The sequence below is a fragment of the Cottoperca gobio genome, chromosome 16 (genome assembly GCF_900634415.1).
Source record: "Cottoperca gobio chromosome 16, fCotGob3.1, whole genome shotgun sequence".
NCBI classification, from domain to species: domain Eukaryota; kingdom Metazoa; phylum Chordata; class Actinopteri; order Perciformes; family Bovichtidae; genus Cottoperca; species Cottoperca gobio.
Window position 1 is genome coordinate 13,538,202 of NC_041370.1, and position 24,291 is coordinate 13,562,492.

General features: G+C 41.2%; 1 long non-coding RNA gene across 1 annotated transcript; it reads left to right on the forward strand.

Moving 5' to 3' along the window:
• The first annotated feature begins 514 nt into the window (after positions 1 to 514).
• LOC115021143 (uncharacterized) lies at positions 515 to 24,291 on the forward strand. Its single transcript, XR_003833702.1, has 7 exons — positions 515 to 944; positions 2,239 to 2,352; positions 3,046 to 3,140; positions 6,413 to 6,723; positions 15,713 to 15,773; positions 24,080 to 24,118; positions 24,235 to 24,291. It is a non-coding gene; the product is annotated as an uncharacterized LOC115021143 (long non-coding RNA).

Genomic DNA, 24,291 nt, shown 5'->3' on the forward strand with positions numbered 1-24,291 from the left:
GTATTTAATTTACATGAACTATAAATAAAATGTAATAAACTTAATTGATTTCAAGGTTCAAGAAGGATTTATTTTCTACATAGGATTTATTCATTTAGAAAAGGGATTATTTAATTTAGAAAACTTTCAATGAATGGAAATGAATGATCGAACAAAGAAAATTATTGAATGATTATTATAAACAAAAGTATTATAAAACTATAACATTTACAGTATATACAGATAAAGTTTGCTGCTGGACTTGGATGGGCTGCCACAATAAGGCCCCTGGTGTCTCCTGATGCATCATCTACAATACATGATCGCCGGTGATAAAGCACATCTTCAATAATGATTTAAAATAATAATAAAAGTATTATCTCTGGTTCTGTTCTCTGGGAACAAATGTAAGCAGTCAACTGTGCTTGATAACTTCAGAGAGTTGCTAGGCGACGGGAGCGGCAAAAGGTAGGGGCGTGAACAACTGGTGACGTACCAGGAAGTTGACTGCTCGGTTCAGTCTTCGGTCTACGGAGGTCCTGGCCGCGAAGGCTGCGTCCTGCGCAGGCTGCAGCCCCATGAATTGAGACACAGCCTGTGTGAGGATAGCGCCACAATTTGCCCGGAGTGTAGGAAAATGCGCATGCCCAAAACTTCTGTCAATTAGCAGATGATACCAACACGTGTGGCTTTTGCTCAACATTTGAACCACTCAAGATAGATAGTAGCTAACTGCGATCTCCATGCACAATGTGGAATATCTTCTACAGTAGGCCTACACATTTAAAAGTTTACTTTATAAAGAAAACCGGGAAATGAAACACCTCGGTGCCCACCAGCCGCGGATATTGTTATAAACCAAACCGCTAGTAAAAATAATCAAATTAAACGCGGAGTGATTCTCCAGCACCAAACATGAAAGCAGCAGGACAACGCCTTTGAAGTAACGCGACATAGCAAACACAGTAAGTAAATGACGGCATTTACATACTGAGCAACACGTTGAGGAGAACAGGTCAATTCCTAGTCGGATTATCACGTATATTAAACTGTGTGGGAAATAGCGCATTATGCCAAATTGTAAAAATGTAATTATCTGCTTTTGCACTTGTGAAAAGAAGCCTGTTGTTGCTCCACCATTTTCAACCTAAAAATGCCACTGGTAATCTAGACTTATTTTCAAATAATTGTACCATAAACTTAAATTGTATTTTACACACCCAGTGCTCTTTTGACCTCAGAGCTCCAGCCATAACAAGCTGTAAGTCATATGTTTAAAATCAATAAACCATCCATAAATACCAGCAGTTAATAGCAACACAGACTGAAAGACTGCAGCTCTAAATTACACAGTGCATGCTCATATCTTATTAACAAGATCTTTTTTTCTCTATCTATAAAAAATATCCTTGCTATGATGTAATACATTAGTCTTTAGCAGTGGTGGAATAAGTATGTAGATCCTTTACTTGTAATAATAATTGTATAAATACTACAATGTAGTATATAGCCAAATAACTTGCAGGAAAAACATCCTGCTTTCAAAATATCATATCATTTCTAATGTGCTTATGTAAGCAGCATTTTAAATGTTGCAGCTGATAGGGTTTATAATACAAAATTAATGGCTGGGTCGTTTTTAACTAGCTGTGAAATAGAAGGGAAACATATAGTGTCATAACATTTTAATATTTAATTAAAATGCAAGAACCTCAAAAGTATTGTGTATAGTGAGTAAATGTTACTTTACACCGTTTTAGATGTTGATCAGTTTTTGCATTTCATTCCTGATCAGCCAGTATATTTCTCTTTGCGACCACTAGAGAGCAGGCTGGTTTCTTTTCTCAAATATCATCCAGTTAAAAGTGGTGGCTGCATGTTTCTGAAGCACATTGCACTTAAACAAAGCAGAGACCTCATTCTTCACTGCTACATAGTCAGGCATCAACTCTCCTTTTCTCCCTCAATTCCTCCAGGTGTCAGCTATCGTCAAACCTAACCATCACCCCTCCGTTTGTATATCTTCCAGTCAAATATCAGGCTGTAATGTTATTTGAAAATATTGTTTTTTTGCAGGAACTTTGAAGGAGTTATGTTAATATTGTTGGGTCCCTCTTTCATCTCTTCTATTACACTTTCAATTTGTTTTTATCTTTGCTACACATAACTGCATGCCCAATTCTTTCTTGCATTAATTTCAGTTAATGCAGTTTCTTTGCCTGTTAAGATTTCGTTTTTTCTTTCTCTAATCCGTTACAGTGGTGTATATTGATGTCAGTGCAGGTACATTGAGGACACTGTCAGATCTGTGTGGATGTTTCTTCTCTCCTGCCACTACTGGATCACACTCCTGTCCCAGATGCCAACTCAAGAGTAAGTTATTGCTAGGAGTGTGTATGAGAGGGATAGAAATGGACAGCGACATGAGTGGGCTAAGAGAGGTAGAGTGTTAAAGAGTGGGTGTCTTTGATATTGATTAGCATTGTTTTGACGACTGATGGAAATTAAATTGCGTTCTTTGTCTTTGTTTCCCTTCTGTCTCTCTCTCTCACTCTTTTGCTATTGTTGACCTCCTTCCCACTCTATCTCTTTGAGCCAAACCTCTGTTGGCAATTCATGTTGTTAACTATAAGACTGATTGCATTGCTGTGGCTTTTAAACAAGCAATTCATTTTCTCAGTCACAGGTCGTTCTGCTTTTTTCTTCGTCTCTTTCTAATCCTGACGAAGCTTCTGCGGAACTTTCTTCATCTGAAAACTATTGATTTTTCCCTGTCCGTGTGTCATTTGTGCTCCTCAAACACTGGCCAGTATTCTGATGTGATAATGGGAACCCAAACTGTGAAACTTCATACAAACACACAGGCGCTTTTTTATACATCTCGCAGGTGTCGTGATTTTGTAGGTAAGTATTGGAAATGAAACCACTTGACCTCGAAATGTGATCGTTCTTTTTCAGGAACAACTTCTCTTTGAACGCGTCTGGCGGTATCAATGAAGCCCACACGCACACACCACATGCAGCCTGCTGCGCCTTTAAAAACATATTGATTTCTCTCTTTCGCAGGGAGCTTAATGCGATCGATCGGCCAGGCCCTTTCAAGATCAGCGCCAGTATAAGCATCTCTTCCCCTAACACACATGCTGCCTCTTTCCCCTCAGGTAATGACTGTCCTTGGGCTGGGGGGAATAGTTTGTCTGCATTAAGAGAGAGAAGTGTTTCTTGTGGCATCCAGTGCCTCTCTGTCCTCAGTGATGTGGTTAAGTATGGAACGTGTATTTGCCTCTTCAACAAAAGGTATGAGTGAATGCAGCGCACACCTCCTTTGACCTTTTATCATCTGCCCATCCCCCCCTCACTCCTCCGCCTCCTCTCCACCTCTCAGTGGGTCGATACCTATTTGTATTTGCAATGCATTAGACCATTGCCCTCTTTTTAGATTGAAAAAGTTGGCTTTTCTCAGTTTGGTGCCTTGCAGGTTAACCGCATCAACAAGAGATGTACTTTTTATGAACATTTACCACCGTTTTCTTGTCTTTTTAGGAAAGTTAAGATCAGTGTAGTCGCATTCATCTGCCAGGTTAGCATAACCAATTAAGACTTGTTCTAACGCTCAAAAAAAGATGCTGAATCAAGCTACGACTTTAGGAGAGACCCCTAGTCCCAGCTGCCATAAATTGTCTATTATATAACCATAGAAACAACCCGTCACTTGTTACATGAGGTACAGCGGTGTCTTTTCAACCTAGGGGCCTGAACACTCACAAGAAAATGTCACAAGAAAATATCTGAGAGGTCATGAAATGGTTAATAAGATGAGAAGTAAACACAACATAAAGTTTTTAGAGCGACACTATCATTCAATTGGAGTAATGTTCTGGCCACCTGATGAATGAGAGTCCCGTATTCCCTCTCTTTTAAGCTCTGCTTTTGTTCTCTACCAACTCCTAAGGCAGACATGTGGCTCTTTAGCTGCTAAATGCTCTGCTATGTTCACCAGCTAGCTAACCTTTTCTGCAGTTTGGTACATCTACAAATTCCATGACAATTGGGCAAACTCCTTGTGGTGAGATTATTCTGTTTTTATTGTGAAACTGGGTAGTTTGACCTTTTCAGGACTCTAAACTAACTAAGAAATGAAACTATCTAAGAAGGGAACTTCAAACCTCCGTTGAGCTCCTCACAGCACGTACACAGACATAATGCAACCTGTGATGAGGCTTCCTGAGAAGTTATTGTTTGGCACTATAGGGTAACAAGCCAAAAAGGTTGGGAACAAGTGAGCTATGGTGGGAGGGACAAACCTTATAAAGACATTGCATTACTTTAAACAATTAGATGTTTTTAATCGGTGAATTCCAAGTAAAGACAATTTTAACCTGCTAAAATGTTTCAGTAATTCTGAAATAAGAATAGTTCTTAAATTTTTAGAGAGTGTCCCAGCCTCGCTTCAGTTTTGCAGACTGCCCTTTAATATTAGGGTTCAAGTGCCATATGTGCATGACATGTTGACATGTTTTCTCTATAGATAAGACGGCCTCATATCCACTCTTATATCTTATTGATCTAAGCCTCAGACGGGATTAAAGCAACAAGCAAGTCATTTCTCACTCTGATTTAATTTGGTTGGTGACTTTATAATTGCCTATATTTTCATCTGTCTCCTTAGTTCACATGGAAGTAATCTAAACAAGGCAAACGTTACAACTCTAACCATCTTCAGTGCATTCAGGAAAAACTACAATAGTGCATAAATCAATAATTGTAAAATAAATATAAATTCAACAACTTTAAAGTACATTACCTCTCAAGTGATGTCCTGTTTGTACCAAACTTCTGCCTTCTGTTATTGTTTTTAAAAATACTTTCAAAGATCCTTTGAATCCCGGAGATTTCCTCCCGTCTCACTATGTTTTGAAACTCAAATGTGAAACTTCATGCTGCTTTCGGTTTTCAAAACATGAAGTCAGCTGGGAAACTCTGGGATTTGCTGGTGCTATCGTGTGCTTCTTATTATCTCTTTGTTTTGCGAGACCTGTTGAGTTTATTATATTCCTTCTGTTTGACTTTTAGAGGACTTCTTTTAGTTTTTCTGTTTAGCTTAATCGTTTGCTAAAAAGTTCTAAAATGCCCTCCAGTTACGTGAGACTTGTGGTAAGACGTGATTATTAACCTATTGTACAAACTCTGACACGCATACATAAATGCTCAGGGACTACTTGTATAATGTAGAACTATTTAACATATGCAATACTATGCTGTGAGAGGCGTTGGGTTGTTCATTATGCCGCGTGCCCCCGCCGGCCTGTGATCGAATTCTGTCAGAGCTCCTGACTCCCCTCTGCTGTCTCAATAATTTAATCAATCAAGGTGAGTGGACTGCCCACTCCTTTTCTTTTCTATAAAAAAAATAAGCAAATAAATAAAAGCGTAAGCTGGTATAATAGTTAATACGTGTCCACTTTATGACCCACAACAAAAAATAAGTTTTCTTATTACAAAACATTCCACCTGTATGTCAGCAGTTGCCATGGAGATTTTGTGCAGATATGTGAGGCTCTGCTTAATGGTCTGACCTTAACCTTACATTTTCTCGATTGAACGCTTTCAAGTAAACTCATGGGCATACTTTATACCACAAATCAATATTTCAACAGCAGTCTATTCTCTTACCGCTCCTACAAACGCATTACACATTCCTTTAATATTGATAGAACAGAAGAACCGTGCTTTGATTCAAATATTCTTTTGTGCTTTTATATGTTGTAAATGTTCTTAAACTGATTTCCAAGTCTTCCATAGCCTTGAACAAGCATTTACAAACCTTTCCCCTCCCCCATCTGCATTTCCCTCTCTGAAACCCCCCCCCCCCCCCCCCCCCCCCCCCCCTTCAAGCTGTGTCTTTCCTGTGTGCTGGGGGGCCAGCAAAAGGGAAGTACACCGAGAAAGAAAAGCACTCGGAGTTCAAGTGCACGAGCTTAAAGACACAGCTGGCTTCAACAAATGGGAATATGACAAGGGGAAAACAGTCGTAGAAAGGCAGAATAATGACCTATTGACAAGCCGGTTTTGTACACGGAGACGGTATAGGGATCATTTCACAAAAAAGGGGGGGGTGGTGGCTAAAAAAAATGAACAGGAAAACGGAGAAAAAATGTCTCCTCCCCCTTTCCTCTCTCCACGTATACTCCGATTCCCTCCCACCTTCTTTTCTTTCAATCTCTGTCCCTCCCTCTCTCCTCTCCTTCATTCCTACCCTGCATGCATGCACACTCTCTAACACACACACACACACACACACACACACACACACACACACACACACACAGATACACACACGATGACTGATGCCTTCTCCCTCCTTCTCTTGCATTCTCCGTTTTCTCACCTCTCTGCACCACTGAGACTTTTGTGTGTTTGTCCTCCCCGATAGCGCACGGTGGAACCGGTTCTGCTCAGCTCCAGCACAACGTCGTGAGGAAAAGTACTAATACGGTACTTTTCCTCACGCAGTTGATATCCTTTGTCCACAAGCCATGTTTCTCTTCAAAGTCCTGAGCATGGAGGGGTGAAATGGTGTCTGAGGAAGAGGAGATGAGGCTAGAATGGATAAAATGTGACGAGACTGGAGTGAAATAGAGATGCATGGCTGCAAGTCAAGAGGGAAAGCACTAACTCCACAGTGAGGAAGAGTGGACGGAGAGGAGGAATCAAGTTGGAATCGGGAAAGAACCGCGGGAAAAGGTAAAAAAAAAAAAAAAAAAGGGCTGACCTATGCAACATAAGCTTTAATTATCTTACATTGTGTTATTTCAATCTTGAGCTTGTTTAGAAAGAAAAGTAATCGTGTTCACACATTATCGCTGTCATTCTCCTCTTGATTTCTATGTTCGGCTCTGCTATGTTTTCTGTTGGTTTGTGTACCTAAAGTCATTTTCTTTCCTTCCACTCCCGCTGGAACATTTTCTCTGTCTCCACGCTTCTCCCGTATCTCAGCCATGACTTTTATCTCCTGTATTTGGTTGACAGAATATGTGTACTTGCTGAAACGGCTCTGAAAGACTGGTTTCAGGGCCCAGTAGTGAGGACGAAGGGGAAGGAAGAACGGGGTCGGCGCACTCACTTTTGTGCCATTATTGTGTGTTGATCAGTCTTTGTAAATCTTTACGTGTACTGTGTTGGAGTATTCTGTTAGGTAGTGGATGTGTTGGCCTAGCTTTGGTTCTTACTTTCAGCTGATATGAAACTCTTGAAAAGATGACAGAGTATTTGAATTATTTGGCCATCATCCTCCCTGCTCTGGAATTGACATGTCCCACCCAGTTCCCCTTACTGTTTGTTTGTTTTCGCAGTATGTGTGATTAAACTGTGTCTCGCACTCGCTTTGCCTCCATTGTTTAATATAGGCAAGTTACTGTTGTCCCCTGCATGTGCGCTTGAGGACCTGTGATATATTCTCAGTCTATCCATGTCCTTAACAAGCCTTTTCCATCTCCATGGAGACCTGATACGAGCTCTTAGTCTCCCTACTCCTGACTGCATTCAACCAAACTCACAGACACCCCAGATATCTCTCTGCCAGGGTGCGCCATTTGGCAGAGTGCAGAATATAACAAAATATATAGTTTCGTGACTGCGGGATGATGGTAGTCTTGATGCGTCTGGATGCAGATTTAACAACCAAAGTCTCAGGCAGCCGACCTTGATCATTGGTGACTGGTGGTTTAGAAAAGGCCGGCTAGCACAGAAGGACACTTGAACAAACATATTTGTTTTTTGGATGAAGTAGGTAAGATAAAACTAAGCAATCAATAAAAAACAAACACTGACTAATTTAATTCCAGATATTATGGTGTAAGTTAGTATCTATGGTAAAATACAAAGATGCTCATTGGGCCTCATTCATGTGCACAAATTTAATTTCAACTGGACTTGAAATGGAGTCTTGAAGTTAACTTAGGTAATGAAGTGATGGTGACCAGTAAAATGTAAGTACACCATTAACTCCTTATTAATTACTGATGCTATTCAGGAGGAGAAATTCCTCCTGTTTCCATGGGAGAAATATTTATACTACCAAATAAAGTAATTAAGAAGTACCAAATTTATTTTCAATGCTGTTTTAGCCAAAAGAAACAGATGGAACAGATGACATTGCATCAAAAGGTATGCTGTTTTATTATCTTTTAATCTGCCAAATATTTTCTTGATCGATTAACTCAATTAAAATGCTTATTTTGTTCAATTAAATTCCAAAATGAAATGATTGGCACTTTTGCTAAAGAAATGATCCTAAATCTATTAATAAACGTTAAAGTTACTTTTTACCGGTTGCTCGCTTTCTGGGTGCGTTGAAAAAGTCTGAGTTAAGGGGTTTCCTTTGCCGGGTCGTCCTCAGGGCATGCACTGCAGGTTTGTATTGTTCAGTGCTCTGTCTGTCTCTGGCCACTCAGGCCTCGACCTTGCTTCCCCACTGTCGCTCGCTCCCTGGTGCTTCCGGCCCGGGTTACCCCGAGGCTCACCGGGTAGGTTGGCGACTGCCTCCGCACTGCGGATGCCACGTTTCAACCAACCACTATGGGCCAATCAGGGCCTCATCCTGACTGGACGCTTCGGCGTATGTCCAGAGAAGAACGCTCATAAAACTTAGCATAATTATGCTTAAACTTAATCTTGATAATTATCAACATCGATTTAAAAAAAAAAAAAAACATCGTGGTAACATTGTTGGTCTTCTCGTCAAGCGATACCGCTTACTGACCTTGATGCCTGAATTAGTGAGTGGTGTGACGTTATCCAGCAGTTGGAGCTCGATGTGGCACTTACGCCTGCAAAACTAAACTAAAAGTTCTGTCACTAGTTATGTATCCACTAAGCTCGTCCAATTCAGCAGTTTAAAGGTTGTCTGTCTCATGTGGCCCAGGTGACATACTTCTCTTTTGGTATCAAACTAAAAAAAAAAAAAAAAAACTTCTGTACATGTTCAGTTTTGTGCTGTTCATTCATTAAACCTATGTTCAACATGTTCGGATGCTTCTCTATGAGATAGGCAGCTGATGGTTTGCACATAGCTCTGACCACTGATCATTTGGATGTTGTCTTATGCTAATGACTAAGTACTTTATAGCAACTTAAAATTGAAGGTCAAATATTACACCAACTTTCTAAATTGGTTGGTTAAACACATTTCATAAATCAAATATTGAGCTTTTACTTTTTTTAAATGACATTTTCAGAATGAATGTAGGCCATTGATTGCTAGTGTGGCATTAAGACATCATATCATATCAGTTAATTCATTGAGGCATTCAGTAAATCTCCAAAGCACAGCTTCTCTTAACAATACTGAATACTTTGGCAGAAATAATGGATTACCCTTGCTTATTGTACTGACATTGAATGTATCTGTTATTTAAAGCCTCTTCAACTTGAGGCCTCCACTTACTGATCCTAGCACATCTAAACTTCAGAGTGTGGAGGAAGCCATTAATGGGTTTCACTTTATAAAACATAACTCGGCCTTCGCTGTCAATTATGTAGCTCTGGTGTGAAGGAAGGGCCACACACCAGGCAGCGAGGTCTGGCGTGGAGAGAAAGCGCTGCACCATGTGACCGCTGTGGATGTACTAACGCTCTCTCGCAGTCTGGGCGAGAGCTATTCCCCCCGGACTCAGTGTTCCAGTTGCATCAGTGTTTGTCGGCCTTCTCTAGGACATGGGCTGAAAGAGCTCCTTCTGGATACCCATAGGGGTTTTCTACTTTATAAGCACAGTGCTGATAATGTTTCTCTCTGTCGCAAAGTTTTTTGTTCCAGTTGCATGTCTTGATATTATTGTGAGGTTCTGGGCCATGCTGATGCTTTCGTCTGAATTGTATACATGGTGTGATGTTTTTACTCCACTAGTTACTAATTACTTGCAACACGTAAACTTATCTTGTAAAATACGATGTATTGTTATAAATTAACCTTTCCAATACTACATAAAATATTTAAAATTGTCTCAAACTACATTAAAATGCTCCTATGTTTAATTAATCCAATATTACAAAATACAAATATTATATAACAAAGGAGACATTCTGCATGACGAGTCATTTAACTTGTGATACTTCCAGGATATGTTTGTCACATCTTCCAATTTAAGTAAAAACTTGAATGCAGGACCTTTTTTGTTTTTAAAGTGTAAAAGAAACTTTTACTTTTAAATACTTCTGCTTCTGATAAATAGCATTTTTGGCTGTTATTTTACACACATGCACGTGATATAATGCTCAGTATGTACTACACACACTTGGAGAACAGATTGAAGAATATATTATTTGAAGGAGAGCTACCTGGCCGACATATTGGCCAATATTATCACTGATATATCGGTATTAGTATAGACTGTATGTTTGCCATTAAGATATGTTTGAGGTGGTTTAGACACGATGTCAACATTACATAAATTAACCATCAGAGATTATAAAATGTCCCACTCAGCGCATATTTATATCGTACACTTTTTCACACTGAAGTACATTGTCCTTCAATTTCTCTAAGAGATAATTACATACAGTTTATAGCTATAGTATTTTAAGTATGTTTTATGTAAATATCTGCATCTAATCAGTCTAAATCCCAAAGTGGGGCTGAAAATGTACGATAGACCCATGAATTCTCCCTAATTGATTTAATAAAATTCTGTCTCCACAGTCAAGTGTGACCAAGTTTTAGGAGCTAATCCTAAACTTTAATCTAAACGGCAGCAAGAGAGCACTTGGTTCAGAAAAGCTCCATTGCTTGGATATTGTGCTCTTCCTCATCCTCTGGTGTCTTTCAGCGTAAAGAAATGGTCGGACTGCTTAGTTGTCAACCAGGAGTAAAGTCTGCTTATATGATGATTTCTGGGTATTTGAGTCCAAATGACCACTCGTTAGCATTTGGTAAAGATGTTTGGAGTGTAGCTGTACCGCATTGAACATGATTAATGTCTTGTTCGGTTCTTCCTCCCTTCCACTGCATTGTTGGAATCTCTTCCAGTAACTGAGTTAATATCAATGAATAGTTTCCTCATGGAGGGCCCAGGTGGCTGCCTCGTGCATTCAGATGGAGGCAGAGGTGGTGAGGTGGGGGTTAATATTTGCAGGCTGTAGGAATGTGTTTGGAGTCAGCAGTGAGAATTCCTCAGTTCTGCATTAGTAGGTCTCAGCGTTGCCTCTTTCCTCGCCAAACTATCTCGTTCCCCTCTTTTCCCCTCTTCCCCCATGCCTGTCTCTTCCGTCTCCCTCTACATTTGATCTCCGTCTTTATCGCTACGTTCCTTCCTTCTGTCTCGTCTTTTTCTTTTATGTTCTGTCTCACCATCTCCTCTCAGGCTCTTTAGAGTTCTCTGAGACATCTTAAGAGCCTCAGTAGTTGGGGGTTGGGTAAAAAGCGAGAGATAGTGAAACTGTGAGTGCGATAATTCTAGCACAGCTCGCTCTACTGCTGGCATCGTGTCCTCCTTAGTACGTCAGTCATGTATGATTTATGGAGCAGGTTCCTGAGGAATGGGCTTTGTTGATGTCATCAGGCATTGTCTATTCATAAATTCTCATGAGGTTCGTTAAACTGTGGACCAGGAAATAGTCACCACCTACACAATCACACTTTTCTTCAGCGTCGTATCAGGTGTCACTTAGCTCTTGCTCAAGTAAAATCAGGGCAAGAATCACAAGAGACAGAAAACCCATCCTTTTGTCAAGATGTGTTTTTCAAGATGTGTCTCAATGCGAAAAAACATCTAAATTTCAGCTGGAACAGCAACTATTGAAGCGATAGACAGAATTTGCTTTCTTTCAGATAGGTAAATGAGAAGATCAATACCACTCTCATATCTGTGCATTTAAATATAACACAACACTAGTAGCTGGTGAGTTTAGCCTAGCGCAAAGACTATAAAGCCGGGCTCTGTCCACAGGAAATGAAATATTCACACCAGCACCCTTTTTTCCCTGATTTAACAAATGAATTAATTAGTGAATTCTAACCGTGCTGGTAGGTAAATGTTGTTCCCTTTTTACCATTCCCCTTGTTTTCCAGTCTTGGTCCTAAGCTAAGTTAACTGCTAGGTGTAGCTTCATATTTGGTGGGCAGACATTAGAATGGTGTTGCTCTGCATATTCTCATTAACGTATTTATTATATTATTGTAAATTAAATATATTTGGGTTTTGTACTGTGTGTCAGACAATACAAGTAATTTGACGACGTCGTGAACTAATAGCTTTTTTTACATTTTAAGGCTTGCTATATTACTTGTCAATTTAAATGAAATCGAAATAAAAATAATTATTCCCTTTTGCCCTAAAAAGTGTACAAATTGATTCTCAAGCAAGTGGTTTGAAGTGTCACTACGTCTACTCTGGCAACATATTGATGGCATTCACAAGGCTTTCCATTATGCTTTGCGGTGATGCACATGCTCTGCAGTTGCGCCGGAGGTGTCAGCTGCCCGCATCACACAGCAACACCCTCGAGTGTGCCAGCTCTCTGGTGTCAGACAGAGAGGAGGAGAGGTGGGTACGTTGTGAAGAAAGAGGGCAAAAGAAAGATGAAAGCGTAAAGAAACAGGCCGTCTGTGAGGTACAGACAAGTGGGTGAAGAAGTGAGAGATAAAGCGTCTTAGGGAGGAGGGAAGGGTTTGATGCTGGAGCAATGGGAGGACAAGAATAAAGAAAGGTGAAGGGGAGGAGGAATCCGTTGTGTTTATTGTCTGTCTGCTCAGTGAATCATTAGAAAATTAACCTCGTGGTTCAAGGCGCCAGTCTGATGGCTGGTATCATGTAACATACCAGCCATCAGGTAACATGTTGAAGTGATGGTCTATAAACATTACAAATCAGTATATAAGATACCTCGGAAAACAAACATTTACAAGTGAAAGATGCAGAAGTCGGTAGTCTAAGTAAAACCTGCCGTTGCCGGCTGTTCTTTGGTCAGTGTGGGTTGCCAGGGTCACATCTGTAAGATGAAAGGAGAGGCTGCGGTTGGTTGCTTCCACAGAGGGATGGAAAGGTCAGGAAGTGGCCCCAGCACAAACACCAGACTCATTGTTCAAGTTCAAGGTAACACTGAATGGGGTTTTCATTCAGTTAGCTTGGCCCTCCGTCCTCTGAAAAGTTGCTGTTTTTAGCAATTAGAAGAAAACACTGCCTGTGGCAATGTCTGACGTTGGTGTCGTGCGGTTATAATTGAAAACTAATTATGTCAATTTTATTTATTTAATTAGGGTTTTTGGTGTGGATTGGGCTGAGCATTGCTGTGCGTTTTGGTCTAAAAGAATTACCGTAAAAGTTTATTTTAAAATGCCACATGTATATGTGTGTCCTCACACATTGCCGGTGCTCAGGTGTGTCCAGTCTCTGCCCTCTCAGACAATGAACAAGGTCACAGCCAGAGGGTCAGATGTCAGGGCAGCGTTTCCCCTCCTCCACCTATAGCAGCCTCCCTCCCTCCCTGTTGTGTCTGTTCCGTCGTCAGCTCCTCATTAACTTCTCACAGGGGATTTCCTGTTCGCCTCCTTTGCTTCCCTGTTCCTGTTCAAACTGGAACAGCATATTAGCTCTTTTTACAAAACATGAATAATTCAAATTTTCACGGTTATTGCGCTGAATATGCAAACTAACTGCCTAAAAGTTGTACGTTCTCACTGGGAATGAAAAAGGTAGTCGAAGCACGACTAAACCGGCTACAGTGCCATACCTTTGGGAAGCCTAGGACTGTAATTGATGACTTTGTGCTCTCATTGAGTACCATGCAACCCATACACATAAACACACACACACACAAACCCATAATTCAGAGTCTGACTCACCCCCTTTAACAGAAAGTCAATAACAATACAGGAATGATTAATCAGTCCCTCTGTGGCCCCTCCCTCTCCAGTCACCACCTTCCACTCTCTCTTCTCAACCCCACTCACCCTCTCTCAGCTTAGTATTGATCTGAATGCATTTGCTTCCCATTTATCCGTTAGCCCCCCTCCCCCATCACGTACACACTGCCACTGCATCGAGCGGTCACAAAGAACCTTTTACACAAGAGTGTCTCAGCACACCGAACAACACACGTTCAAGCACATGCATGTGCAGCAACGGCAAACACACAGCAGCGTGCGCGGCATCTGTTACTCTGATAGGTACCACACTTAACTGCATTGCACGGAGGGATTTGAGTGTGCAAATTAGAAGGGTCCTTTACATAGTGCAGGTGCATTATGTGTGTATATATGCGTTTGCGTTTTGTTGTACACACATTAGCCTAAACACAAGGCAGCATTCTCAGAGGTTTAACTGACAGCTCATTGGACCCCCCTGCTTTCCCCCTTAACATTCTGGTTGGTGGCACACAGGTTGCCATGACACCAGACTGTTTTGTCTGCCCTTTGACCTCTTTAAGGGGTGCTGTGGTCAATCAGGCATTACATGTGAGGGGCAAATAGAAGGGAGGAGAGGGAGGGGGGATGCATTTCCTCTGTAAAAATGAGGTCCAAAAGGTTCTATACATCCGCTTTGTACAGAGCAGAAGGAGGGGAGCCTCTGAGAGGCTCACAGTGAAACAAAGACACATGTGCACATACAGACATGGCAGCGCTCTGCAAGGGTAAATGAACTAGGCTGGAGCTCCCAGGGGGTGGGGAGTTATTATGCTCATTGTGCAGTCGGCCAGCTAAAGCTGTTTGGCTGCTTCTTTTGAAGTTATATTTATCAAACCGGAGCAGGAGGCTTAGCTCTCCAAGCTGGCGCATCGCTTTGTCCACACTGCAGGACGCATATGTGTGTGCATTAAGATTGCGTTCAGATATAAAGATTTAAACACCCTCAAATGTTTATCCAGACCATCTCAGACAGAATACATAAGCATGAAACAGAACTTATGTTGCTGTGTGCCACTGGTAATGTCCATCCCTGATACCTTCAAGCGGTGAAACACAAAGTATATCGTCCAATAGAGTTGTCCTCGGTAATAGCAAACAGCAAGTGTGCTCTCAATAAGCTTGATCATTCTGTAAATATCCAAACATTTATTAATGGAGGCACTCAAGAAGCAAAGCAAAACGTTTGAGCGTTAGGTGCAGCTTTTTAAATGTGGCTAATTATAATGTAATATACACTGCAGTGTAAATAGGTTTTCGCATGCACTGTTGGTCCCATTGTTCTGTATGTCAGAATTATTACAAAACTTAGACATTGATTCATCTTGTGTTTATATTTTATGAGACCATAATTGATTATCTAATTGTGGACTGCAGCTGTTTGATTCTTTATGTATTCACTGATGACCCCTGTTCTGCCTATGGTAGATACCTTACTCGTATTGTTTATATTCCTTATAATTAAATACTGATATCGAAACACTTGCATTCAAAAGTACCGCATTACACAAAGAGCAGAGAACCTGGACTCTGTTTGCTGTGTGTGAACAGTATGACTTTGTAGATTAGATGCTGCCTGAGACTATCAAGACTTAAAAATGTAAATATAGCAGGGTGAAACGCGGTTTAAAATGACTCTAAAAGGGACCGTGCATGTTATATTTTGGAGCTGTTCTCTAGACCCGCTCACGAGTAAGTCGGTAGCTTTTCATGGTCTTGTCTGGTGACACTTCAGCTGTTGCAGAGATTGAACCTGTGACCCCTTGGTTAAACAGTCTTTCTATTCACGAGGCCAGCTTGCCTCCCTCTAACCTCTTGTGTGTTTGTGTGTTTCAGTTGGCCTCCGCTTCATGTCTGAGGAACACCTGGCACACTTTGACAAGGCAGTGATCTCAAGGTAACAATATTTCTATAGTATACTTTTCGCTTATCCATCAATCCACCAATTTACATTCATCTCCTCGTCTAACCCTCCAACGTTCTATCCCACTGTTCTCCCTAAAGCCTGGGTTTTGTATTCTCCATGGTTTAGATAATAGGGCTGCACAGTATGAATGAAAAAATGCGATATCATTGATATTGCGTTAACAATATTACTTTAACAGATATTAAAGTGTACTTGGTTCTGCGATTCTGCTGCGTTAAGTATATGGCTACAACACAACAAAATATCTTGTTAAATTAAAAAAACAAATGAATTTATTTCCAACATTCTTTTATTTATTTTATAAAAAGAATGATAGTTACATTTTAAAGTGCTGTTTTCCACAGATGCTCTTTTTTCAACTCACTTAAAAAATCCCAGAGTGCAATATCGCAGTCTTCCACGATGGGTTTGTCACGCAAGTTGACATCGCAATGACAATTAAAAAAGAGATATATTGTGCAGCCCTATTCAATTTGTCACACACATGTGCGCCTATATAATGTAAACACACACAATTAATTGTATCTATGTTATATCTTCAAGCCTAATTAGTTTCAGCTAAATGGCCTATATGCATTACAGACATGCATACATTTATTCTTCCTTTGCGACAATGTTTATCTGTATTGTCCATGTTTTAATATACACACAAATGTATTTGTATGTATTTTTGCATTGTGCAGCTTGGATCTTTGTCTAGTGAACTAGTGTACAGTCATGTGTATTGTGTCATTATTATAAACCGTTTGAGAAAACTCCACTTTGACACAGATCAATGGTTCCTTTTAGTCTTCTAAGAGGCATCTGGCAGGTCTGCTCTTCTGCCTGTGTTTACAAAATGATTGACTGAAATGTGGAAAACAGCGTTGTTCTCTTAGTGTTAATGATAGTGGAAGGTAAAGTATTTGAAAGTCTGTTACAAGAACAGATAAGGTTGCCTTCATTTTTTTCATTTTTAAGTTCAGCAAAGTGACTCAGTATCCTTACTTAGAAAACTCATCCATTATCTCTGTATCTCAAATGTCTTTTTGAATGGTTGTAAGACAAACGACTAGGCCTGCAAAAACGCAAATGCACATGCACACATTTGTTGACTAATTTAAGCCCTTGAGCGTTATAGATTGGGACTAAAAGGATTTATAGATAAGAAATGATCTCACAAGGTAATTAAAACTTATGTAATCATGATTATCCAAACTTTCGATAGTGCTTGCACACAATCGGTTAAATATAAAATAATTATCATGACACTGTGATGCTCTGCATGACCAGACGCTGACATCCCAAACTAAACAAAATAGAAGGATGATATTTGTGAAGATGCAGCCACATTTCAAAGTAGTGTGCCGTTGCTTTTGTGCTGCTTTATTGGGCATAATAGGCCAACTCTAACCAGATACTACCATCACACACACACACACACACACACACACACACACACACACACACACACACACACACACACACACAGCCTCCAGCTGTTTAAAAGATAAATTCTTCCATCAAGCACTTGATTAGAAACTTTGAAAGGGCGGAGCTATGTCAGACGCTCACCAATCGGAGCCTACGTAGATTGACAGCTGTGCCATAGCAACAGTTTGGCTAGTTGCCAGGCTGTTGGGGTTGCCAGGCAAAATGTTCCCATGGCAACATTAATTTTGCTATCTTGTAATGTGAGGCGTCAAGCAAAGCAGATTAGTGCAGGATAGAATATTGCTCTTACCTGGGGGAAAAAACATGCATATTGCAGCACATCAAAGTGTTACTCTCTAAATGTACGACATTACAGCGATGCTCCGCTCATTGGGAAATGTTGTGCTCCCAATTAAAGGCAGTGATGGAGGTGATGCACAGATTTTGATTTGATTTTGACTAGGCAGCTTTGACATCTTTCCCTGAGTTACATCATGTAAATGTTATCGCATACAGTATGAAAGCGTGTAAGGTAAAATCCCCTTGAGGTTTGGACTGGTGAATCTGCAAATTTGACATGCCTTTCAAGGACTGTTACCATTAAGTGACATCCCAATGTGGGACTGTATGTGAATGATGATCAAATATGAGAGGAATTTTGAACTTAAAGCAAGACGCCCCCTCGTTCATGAATAACCCCAGACTTTTTTTTCACGGTGTAGTCCTTTAAAGTTTAGACACTCTGACAGGCCTGCTGTGTGTGAGTGTGAGTGTGTGTGAGAGTGAGAGAGTGAGATCTGTGAAAATATTGCAGATGATGGGCATAAAGTAGAGGAGTCTTTGAGTTTGAAAAGGTGGGCCAGCGTGTGTGGAAAGAGGCGCGAGGGGGGGGGGGTATAAGGACAGAGGGTGGTTAAAAGGGTAAGAGGCGGGAAATGGGGACCCATGAGGGCTGAAGAAAAGGTTGAGTGAGAGAGGAGGAGGGGGTCACTTTGGGACAGGAGAGTGAAAGGGACAGGGAGCGGCAGACGGAGGAGGATTAGGACCCTAAACGCATACCAAAAAAGAAATGAGGAGGAGAAAATAGGAAACGCATTCACCTGGCAACATTTTTAAAAGTTACACCAGCATGTTGCCTGATTGGCTTAAAGGTTTTAAGATCAGCTATCTAGTTTCTTCTCTATGACCGTCTGTTCTCATGGACATCTATAGCCATGCACAGTTCAACACGAGGTCTGCAGAAAGATAGGTGCGGTCTAAGATCTTTACTGTAATGATCCTTTGTTGGAAGATGGATTCCTTAAATCCCACATGCCAAGCAGCCTTTTCATGCAGAGACTGCAGAGCTCCCACATACTGCTCCCCTTTGTCAGTTTTGCAGACAAAAGATGTTTTAACTTCTAATTTTTTTAATACATATTTGCAATTCTGAAATCACATTTATGTTGATACCATTTGTTAATATATTTCTGTTTTTGTTAAAGGTCTGCTGAAACTCTTTAAATTGCATTTACATAACTTATCATCTTGCCCCAGTTACGTCTGAATCTCTGCTCAGGGTAACGTAACACTCTTGCCTTGTAGCTGCTGGAATGTAGCATTGTGCCAGCAAACGTGGTACTGTAGCGTGCAACAATAACGACTCCTACAGAGAGGATCTGATCGAAAGAAGTTTCAGTTAAAGCGTTGTTGTTTTTCAATGGACGTGACATGAAGGAAATTCCATTTTGGCTGTGGAGCAGAAGCCCCCCAGATTTAGACATCACAGCTGACAGCAGACTTGATGGTGATGTTACAGCATGCAGATGGCATTTAACTCATGGAAACCTGTCGGCTATTAAGTAGAATCAGACAGCTGATGTAGATGAAATGCTGCAGTATGTGCACAGCCAAACAATTGGTTTAATTATGAGTTGAACAAGATTTTAGTCATCGCTCTCCAGGATGTGATGTGATTTAAAGATTGTTGTAACGTCCTGTATATATACCAGTGCTAGGACAGCATTGAAAAAACACAGATGGGAGGTGGTATAGAGAGGGAGACGGAGTTTGCACAGTCACCAGTAGAGGGCAACAACTCCTAAGAAATGGATGGAAATACTATGAAGGAACATAGGACATTAAGCCTTTGTAGTACTCACACCTGCATGAGAGGCTTTGCTGTGTGGAAATTGATGTTCATAGGTCTGTTCCAATGTTGTCAAATTTCAGACCAGCCGTTTTGACAAAGACGCAACTTGTGTCTCATATTTTGTTCCATCGAGTCTTAAACCTTCCTATAGCACATTTGATTATGGAAGATACCTCATTTTTGTCTTCCACCGGCAACTGCATAAATGCGATTGAGACTCTTTGTGCTTGTGTGTCTGTATCTGCTCTGTATTACTTATCCAGGCCTGTGTGCAGTCTTCATCCTGAACTCCTCCACTGCAGCCGTCCCTGTTGCATCATGGCCATTGCAGCACTCAGTATAGGTCCACCCAACCCAGTCATGAGTGCAGATTTGCTACCGTATCAAGTTGTAGAACCGTAAAATGCATCTCTACAGGCAAAATAAATACCACGCAAATGATAAAAAAAAAAATCCAATTTATCTACAGTAACCACACCCACACATATTTTGTTATTTCTGAGAATCTCAATTCTCAAGAAAATGAAAGGTGTCAATCCCTTTTTGAGTCTGTATGTCTCCATATCAAAACTTGCTAAATGATTTAGTGAGGACATTTACGATTTGAGTATATTGCTCGCTCGGAAAAGAAGCGAGGCATGAGGTAATCTGCTGACTGGTAGACAGGAGCCAGACAGGTGCATTCGTAGAGTATATGTACACAGACACCTTCGTCCCGCTGGTGAAGATCTTGTCTGGAGAGCAGCTCTACAGTCTGTGCTCTGCAGTGTGAGGTAGTTGGTTGTATGGTTTCGCATAATAAACAGCACGGAGATAACTGTACAACCTTCTAGCTTTCCCTGCGGAGTCACTCCTTGCCACGTCTAATGTACCACCAGCAGCGAGGTAAGTATGTTACTCCGCCAGAGGTTCTCCTAGTGGTTAATGACATGACTCGTACTTTTAAACTGCGACAAACGTCTGTCCTCTGAAGGACTAATCAGACACTCTCCCCTTGGGCAAAGTCCTTTTGCAGTCTTTATAACTTCCCCACGAGCCTGTCTGTCATTGTGTGTGCAATATTTGTAGCAACTGGACATGTTTGTCAGGAGAACCACCTGCTGCTTGACAGGAAATCAGTAGTTCCTACTCCAGCAAAATATCCTAAAATCCTACTTCGAGGTCAGATAGGTGACTGTATGGAAATTATTAGTGTGGAGAGGAAGGCTTCATTTAGTTCATTTTACTTTCCTTTGACTGGAAATAACTCCAATACTCTCCCCCTAATACCTCAAGAGAATATATTTATGGTAAGAAATTAGTATAGTCTCTTTGTGTGAAAAGGACTGCTACCACTGTATTACTGAAAGTAAAGCCCTGATTACAAGACACTGTTGCTTACCTCTGCTAATGGCTAAACGGGAAACTTAATGACTTAGAAATCTCACAAGGGAAGAATTAAATAAAGTAATCTGAATCTTTGAAAAAAATAAAGATTTGATGACTTTTCCTTCCCCCCAATAATTTCCATACAGTCCCTGATCAATCACAACATACAACATATAAATTACACGTGTCTCATACATTTTACACAGCCTCACTAAGGAGACCGTGGACTCCCTGCATGTATTAGTGTATGTTACAACAGCTAGAGGAGCCTGGCGTTATACTTTTACACTCGTGCTACAAATGCTGTACTTCTATGTTTCCACTTTGTGCTGTCCTCTGCCTCCACGCCAGCACGTATTATCACACACATTTTTCCAGTTTCATTAACCTCCTCCTCCCACTCCTCCCTTCCCCTCAGTATTTCAGACTGGTGGTCGAGACAGCAGCCATCTGCACTGCGTTTTAGCCGGCTCTCCTCCCCTTCTGGAAAAAGGGAGCATATATCAGAATTGTGCTGATTCGGCACTGTCAGTCTAAGCGTTCTTTATCATACACCCCACAACGCTGCTCTCCTGCCAGAATAGACAGCTGAACGTCTGACAGTTGTAAGGTGTGCGGGGCAAGGATAATGTACATGGGAGGAAGAGCTTTCTGCCCTGCCTCATCCTCCCCCTCTCTCATATACACCAATGTGGTAAAGATTGTTATACTTGGCTCTTTTTTCCAGCGTGGCAGATGCTGCACACTGTGCATATGTGTGAGCAGATTGTTATTTGAACATATTCCCATACATCCACGTGCACATATGCTGCATGTCTTCCAATCTTGGAATCATCAGTAAAACCTCTCCCAATAAAAAGCATCGTGGCTTCGTTGAAGCCCCCTTAATATTCACATTCATTTATAGCACGGTTTATCCTTTTTTTTTTTTTTTTGTGCATGTCCACCACTGAAGAAAAACAGGTGTGATGAAGAGGAGTGGGCTGCCAAAAACAATGCTGTCTCCGATCTCTCGGGATTATAAGGGAGAACTAGAGCATCCTAAAACCGACGAGGCAGACACCATCCCAGACTGATGATGTCATCCCTGTGTAGCACTCCCAGTGCTTTGTCTCTCAGTGGCACTGCAGAGTGCAGCCGCAGGCACACGCATACGTACACACCCAGACACACACACCTGTCTGACATTCTGCATTTGTCACTCAGGTTTGGACACTGATCATGCCAGAGAGCTGCTTTCTTGGTTTTTAAGTGAAATTGTTGTCCAGATATGCACCGTCTCAGAAAGCTGTGCTGTAAAATAGTATTCTGGCGAGAGGACAGACCAAAGGGAGAGTCTCCTGCACTTTATAATCTATTTACCTTCAGGATCCAAGTTTTGTAGGAATTTGTCTTGGCGACACTAATGCAGGATCAGACGGACTATATGTGCTGCGCAAGCACATAGTGCACAGGATCTCACATAGAGTGCAGAAGAACATGCAGCACGCATATCGCAGCAGATACTGTTAACACATTCAGCATGTTGTTTCTATGCAAATTTAGATGGCATTACAGTATGATTGCGGCTACGGAGGAGGATGTGAGGAGTCCTGTAGTGCATCAGAGGTGTGAATAAGACGCTTACACAGAATAGGATCAAAGCAGGAAATAAATTCAGCTGTACTGTGTGCGTCTAGAATACCTGCTGCTCTTTTGACACAGACTAGTCTATAGGCAATGTGGTGCATCATGAATATTCATGAGGTGTTATGAATGTATAGTGTAGTGTTTTTATCCTAACCTACATTTCTGAAAGGTCGGATCTTTATCTTGCATTTTTATGACATTTAAGCCTCATCTGAAAGAAGGTAAAGACGAGTTTGTCTCGATCGATTCCCATCATACGTAGTTTGTCGGTTCTTGTTTTTTAGTGCGAGGGCTTTTAAAATGATCAGTATATGCCATGAGATCGATGTGCTTACTCAGTATTGTTCTCAATTGTATACCTTCATATTTGTTATCGGGAGGTAATAACTAGCAATCCATCAGAAAGGTGTTATGGCAGGCCTCAGTCTCTGCTCGCTCTTTCAGGCCAAAAACAATGTCTTCCTTTGTCGGTTTACCCTTATTTGCTCTAAATGTGACACATTGGTGATATTCTCTGTTGTACGACACGGTCAGAACACTTTAGGGCCATTAATGATGCTTACACATCAAGTGTGGTGTTTATGCTCCAGCTCGCTGAACAGACAGCCAATCAGTGGGTCTAAATTAGATTTACTTTCATTTCTGAATTTCCCTCAGGGCTGTGTGATTCTGTTATACAACGAACACAACTGCAACGCTCTCTCCTCTCGCAGAGTAGCACAAATATTAGAATCAAACTGCCTTTAGACATATGACCTAACCGAACATTATGAATGAATCATTATGAATTAATATATTAAATGTATAAAAAATATCAGAATTGAAAACTATTACAATAAATGAGGTGTGTGCGTGTGCGCAGGTTGCATCTTTCTCAGCGTTTCATTGCGTTTAAACAGCCTCCATTTGGATCAGTTTGTAAGTGCATTATTGTCCGCCTCTGATGTTAAGCTTTGTAATCAAGAAACATTCTTGTAATTGGCTAAGCCTTTCGCGATGGGTTTATTTAGTGCCTTTGATGTCACTCCGACTGAAATTTACTGTAGTGTTGGAGCAACACCATAAATCCTGTAATCAATTTGATGATGGTATGATTGCTGTACACATAGCAGGAGGCAGGAATGTCAGGCTCTCAGGTTCACGAGACTCCTGGGCTTCATATTTTCTCTCTGTTCTCATCCTATTAGAGATTCTGACCCTCCCCCTCATCCCCACTTTCTGCTAGCCTCTCTGCCACCCTACCTCCCTCCCCCTACCGTCTCCCTCTCTCTCACACACTGTTCCTCTCTCTCGTAGACACACATACAAACACACACATGCATGCACTCCCTGCATTCTTATTCACTCTCTCTTTTCGTCTCACACATTCACACACATACACGTAGCTCACAGACTGGAGTGTGTGTATGTGTGTGTGTGTGTATTGGGGGGGGGGGTTTACTGGGCTAGTAGAGACGTGAGGCTTGAAAAACGTGAGAGGAAAAAGGGGGAGATGGAAGGATGACGACTAGAGAGTGTAAAAGAGAGAGAGAGGAAGGAAGAGAGGAGACTTTGAGGTACAATGAAAGCAAAGAGAGACGACTAGAGACCATGAATGCAGCACGGAGGGTAAATGAGTGTGTGTGTGTGTGTCATCTGTACGTGTTGGATAGCATGTGCACCGGGAGGGTTTGGTGTACAAGCGGGCATGTGAAGCAAGCTTTTTTACTCTCCTGTATTTTCCTCTTGTTTGCAGCTCTGTGCGTTTGTGACGGCAGCCCTGCGAAGACAAAAGGTGAGCAGCTGTAGAGATGCTGGTGTTTGTCAGGCAGGTAGGTAGAGAGCAGAATAATGGAATCAATACTATTGTCTGTAACGTACCTGCCGCTGGCTCTCTGTCTGGCCCCATAGACCATCAGAGAGAGAGAGAGAGAACACACAGACTCACTCTGACTGGGAAAGAAGAGG